Source organism: Amphimedon queenslandica, unplaced genomic scaffold, assembly GCF_000090795.2.
Source record: "Amphimedon queenslandica unplaced genomic scaffold, v1.1 AMPQUscaffold_12417, whole genome shotgun sequence".
In the NCBI taxonomy this organism is placed as follows: Eukaryota; Metazoa; Porifera; class Demospongiae; order Haplosclerida; family Niphatidae; genus Amphimedon; species Amphimedon queenslandica.
In genome coordinates, this window is record NW_003547346.1 from 11,563 (window position 1) to 17,148 (window position 5,586).

At 34.3% G+C, this 5,586-nt stretch overlaps 1 long non-coding RNA gene across 3 annotated transcripts; it reads right to left on the reverse strand.

Annotated features, from left to right (window-relative positions):
* Positions 1-6: 6 nt before the first annotated feature.
* LOC109587863 (uncharacterized) lies at positions 7-2,961 on the reverse strand. Of its 3 annotated transcripts, XR_002187834.1 has the most exons (6): positions 2,851-2,961; positions 2,530-2,719; positions 2,244-2,317; positions 1,387-1,588; positions 1,259-1,339; positions 7-121 (listed from the first exon to the last, which is right to left on the reverse strand). It is a non-coding gene; the product is annotated as an uncharacterized LOC109587863 (long non-coding RNA). The 3 variants fall into 3 exon arrangements; XR_002187836.1 differs by lacking the exon at positions 1,259-1,339; XR_002187835.1 differs by lacking the exon at positions 1,259-1,339 and having other exon boundaries at positions 1,340-1,588.
* Between the last annotated feature and the right edge of the window lie 2,625 nt (positions 2,962-5,586).

Here is a 5,586-nt window from a genome sequence, read left to right on the forward strand (position 1 = left end):
AGAGAGAGGATCAAGAGAGAAAGAATGGAATGACATCATGAGAAGTAACATGACTTACCCTCTTTGATGAAAAGGAGCATACATTGGGTACCCCATAAGAACAGTAACAGTATACCATAACCTAATGATAACAATAAACAATGTATCATGTAATAAGTAAAAGAAAATGCACGTAGACATGTACATGTACTGTACATGGATGCACATAGCCTTTGCTTTTCTCAAATTTGGCTCAGTTCTTTAAATTCTCGAATTCTTATAACTTGAAAATTATCAGCTCAAATTTTCTACATAGCTTAAGGACATCAATATGTATCAGAAAAAGTAATAAAAATTGGGGGTGATTTTGGAGCCATTTTTTGGAAGAAACATGGGCTATATAAACCTTGGGTATTTATCAAAAACTGGCCTATTTCTAAAAATGCTCATAACTCGAAAATTATTTGTCGGAAACGGTTCAAATTTTCTACACAGCATCAGGACATCAATATATATCAGGAAATGTTATAAAAATTGGGGGTGATTTCAGAGCCATTTTTTACAAAAAAGCATGGGCTATAGCCTTGGGTATTTATCAAAAATTGGCTTATTTTTAAAAATGCTCATAACTCGAAAATTATTTGTCGGAAATGGTTCAAATTTTCTACACAGCATAAGGACATCAATATATATCAGGAAATGTTATAAAAATTGGGGGTGATTTCAGAGCCATTTTTTACAAAAAAGCATGGGCTATAGCCTTGGGTATTTATCAAAAATTGGCTTATTTTTAAAAATGCTCATAACTCGAAAATTATTTGTCGGAAACGGTTCAAATTTTCTACACAGCATCAGGACATCAATATATATCAGGAAATGTTATAAAAATTGGGGGTGATTTCAGAGCCATTTTTTACAAAAAAGCATGGGCTATAGCCTTGGGTATTTATCAAAAATTGGCTTATTTTTAAAAATGCTCATAACTCGAAAATTATTTGTCGGAAATGGTTCAAATTTTCTACACAGCATAAGGACATCAATATGTATCAGGAAATGTAATAAAAATGAGGTGTGATTTAGGAGCCATTTTTTACAAAAAAGTATAGACTATAGCCTTGGGTATTTTAAAAAAAATTGGCCTATTTCTAAAAATGCTCATAACTCAAAAATATTAGTCGGAAAAAGCTCAAATTATTAACAAAAATAACAAAAATTAACAAAAATATTAGGTCACACACATATATTTAACCTATTTATTAAAAGACATTAATATTCTTACTCAGGAGGTAGCATAGCTTTCATCATCACAACTTCCTTTCTTACCACACCTCCCCTCACTCCACCCACTCCTCATCCTTACCTACACAACATCACATGACTATCATCAAAAGTCACATCATCTCTCACTTGTATGGTCACGAGGGGATCTTGAGGGACGAGGGAGAGGTTGGCCGTCACATGTGGTCTCCTGGTTCTTCAATACAAGAGATACTAGAGGACCAATACTGTTCCTTTCCGGAGGATGTCAGGTCTCATTCATTTAATTAAGAGGAGAACATCAAAGAGAAGATAATGAAGAGACTCAAACCTTCCTAACATATAGGAGAGACTATAATAGAAAGAGAGGGAGGGAGAGATATACATAGAGAAAGGAAAGAAGGAAAGGAATAGAATGAGGGGAGGGGGGAAAAGGAGGGGAAAAAAATAAAAAGAAGAAAGGAAAGAAAGAAAAGAAACAAGTAAGGAAATGAGAAAATGGAGAGAGAAATACATATGTACATGATGATAGGAAATGTTTCCTGTTTTTCTATCACTTTTCCTTCAAATTGTGTGTGCCACTGCTTAGGTACAGTTTTCATGGATTAGTAAAGTGTACGAATCAAGTTAGCAAATTAATAAGTTAACTACAATGAAGCAGCTAAAAGCAAGAAAAACAAAAAAAAAACATGCAGTACATGTACATGTATCATTAACTGAAAATGACTATAAATACACATGTACATGTACATGTATCAATTAATGGACAATGTTATGAAGACAAATTGAGGTAATACTGTCCATGCAGTATAGCTAATAGGAGGAGCACATGAAATAAAAGCTGAGATCCCTCCCTCTCTCTCTCTCTCTGATGTCCTTATGAGCCAAAAAGCAAAACTAAAATGACTTTTGTCAATTTATAAAATTTAATATTCGACACATAAGTACATGTATGCATGGAGAGAGATATACATGTACATATGGTAGAGAGTGGATACAATATTTACCTTGCAAATATTTTAGATAGTTTATCCAGTTTGATCACATTATTAGGTAGACATGTTAACTCATTGTACTGGACCTATAATAACAATAACACACAACATGTAAACATAATTATGAGTCTTTATACAAAAATAAACAACAAACTAAACCGTATAAACAAATCTACAACATTCAAGGGAGTTCTCTCAAAGCATGCAGTATACCATGCTATTACAATTTAATTCATACATACATGTACACTAAACATGTATTATAATGATATTTAAAATCTTATATTTTCATTATCACCTCAAGCGCTGACAATCAATTAAAGTTTTCAATATCTTCAGATATTTCTTTGATTTCGTTAGATGATAGATCCAGTCTAGTCAGTTCCACCTGGTCCCACCATCTCTCATCAACATCAAATGAAGCAGTACTACCATCAGGAGGATCAATATTGAGTCTCCACAGTTTAGGAGGAATAACACTAATGCCCCTGTAATTATACACATTCACCCACTAACTTTCATACATCCACATATTCATTAATGCGTCATAAAAATGAAAATCAAAAAATCATTTTTGGTGAATTAAAAAACATGCTACAAGTCTCACACAGCCTCCTACCTGTTTGACAGGTTCAGTGAACCGGTTTTACGAGCTTTTTTCAATAAGGATTCTGGTACAGTCCCCTCCTTACCTACCCCATCACTTTGACTAAGAGAATTGAAGAAGTTGGGATTTGGTTTGAGTCTAGTAGAACCACCAGGAGATTTTCTACTGGCACCACCACTGGAACTCATTTTATGAATTTTGGATAAATGGGTGTGGTCTTATGTTGCATAGTTTGGGTAGAGCTGGTATTTTGGAAGAATGGCATCTAAAAGTGAGGGCCACTATTCTCTTCTCTTTGTATCTCTTTCATTCATTCTTTGTCTCTCTTACTCTCTCACTTACTTTACTCCTCTGTATTCTGTCCTTATTCTAACTCATCACTATATTACTGTTACTCTGTTACTGGTACCTCTTGTTCTCTATAGACTATCAACCAGTGGAGAGAAGTAGACACTCCACAGTAAAGGTAGGAGACTACCTATATATGTGGGGTGGGTACGGGTCTAGAGTAGACTATGATGTGATGGAGGTGTATCACTTACCAACTGGTGCTTGGGACCAGAAACCTACTACTGGTACCCCACCACCAAGTACCTATGCCTATTCAACAGTAGCTATTGGGAAGGACATATATTATTTCGGTGGACGTGATGGTGTTAGTTATCATAACAGCTTACATTGTTTTAATGTGGATTCATTCAAGTGGAGGAAACTCTCTTCTTCTAGTTTTGATCATGGTCCAATGAAGAAGGCCTACAGTGGAATAGCATCAGCTCATTTTGACAGTGAAGACTATCTTATAATAACTGGAGGGCTGGCATACTCTTCTATCAATCCTCCAAAGCAACCTAATGCTCAGTATAATAATTCTTATGGTGAATTGAGATGTAATGAGATACATTATTACAGGATTTCGTCAGGTCAGTAATTCTCATCATTGATACACAATAGTTGATGAGTATTTCAACTGAATAATTTATATTAATGTACATAAAACAGATTGTTAATAATTAAGTGTGTTTGTTAGTGTGTCTCTGTGTGTCATGTGTTTGTGTGTGATGGTGACGTGTGTCTATATGTGACGTGTGTGTGTGTGTACTAATACATACATTATGATGTGTCTGTGTATGATAGTGTATATAATGTATGTGAGAATTTATGAATGTATGACGTGTGTATGTGACGTGTATCTATAATGTGCATGTTATGTGTGTGTGAGTATTATCATGTATCTGTGTGTGTGTGATGTTTGTATATGTACATGTATCTATACATAAGCTAATGTGACATGAGTATGTGAAGGTTTGTGTTATTTATTATCAAATTTAATAAAGTTGTGTATCACATGAGTCACAAATTACCCACATACGATGTTCCATGAGTTTTGTATAATTATTCATTAACAATCATAACTGACATGTACCAGAATAGATTAGTAATCTTGAAATAAGGAGACCCCCGGACCTCTCCTTCATGTGTACAGGTGTGGTGTGTGTATCCATACATGAGTGTATCTGTGTGTGTGTGTGTATCATGTGATAGTGATGTGTGTCTATGCATGATGTGTATGTATAAATAATAATGTACACACATATACACATACATATGTATGATGAATGTGTATAATGTATGTGTGTGTATGTGGTAAGTAAGTGTACATGAATATTTGTACATTATTATTAGATCAATGGATATCTCCTGTTGTTACTGGAGACAGACCACCTCCTATTTGTGACTTCACTCTAACACCAGTTACTAATAACACTGCGGTAATGTTCGGAGGCTTTACTGGTAATGGTGTCAGTAATAAACTGTATATGATAAGTTTCACTAAGACATCAGTGGTGAGTTAATACTGTAGGATGGGTAATTTTGATTGTAAATGTTGATTTCCATTAAATTTTCAATTGAAAGAAATTTATATTCTGTCAAAACTGCATTATTCTGACTAAACCCAGCTTACTGCTGATTTCTCCTTTTTTCATTATTCTTCCAGGATATATTAGAAGTACCTAATCCTGGAGGATCAGTACAATGGCCTGAGGGAAGATGGGGTCATTCCAGTGTACTGATTACCACTAGTTCAGGACCACACTTACTAGTGGTGGGTGGATATCTTGCCTATGATGTATGGTTACTGGACATTAACAAAAGAAAATGGAAAGAACTGGTAAGTATTATATTATGATGCTTGATAATGAAACATAAAGTGATTAACTAAATTTGTAACTCATGAGGTTTGTAATGTACATGTACATATTATGATACTCAGTGAAAACTACTAATGAATAATGCTGGTATTCAGTATGTGTGTGTGTGTGTTTTTAGTGTGAATGTGTGTTTGCGTCTTTTTGTGCTTTGTGTTTGTTTCTTTATCTAAATATGTGTGAATATACATGTGTCTGTGTGTGTGTGTGTAAAGATGGATTCACAATTGATAGAGTGTCAATGCTGGAATTAAAATAACTTCTATTATACATTGTGTACATTGTGTATGTACATACATGTATTTGTGTGCATGTGTGCATATGTTTTAATATGTGTATGTGTGTACTAACACGTACATCATGTGTACATGTAACATGTACATGTGTGTGTATGTGTGTGAGCAATTATGCATGCTTTACATGTAGCTTTATATGTGTATGCATGTATAGATGTACATGTATGTGTGTTAGTGTGTCATTAGTATGTGTATGTGTATGTGTGTACATGCAGACACTTAGTAAGTTCTTAATTGAGGACTCA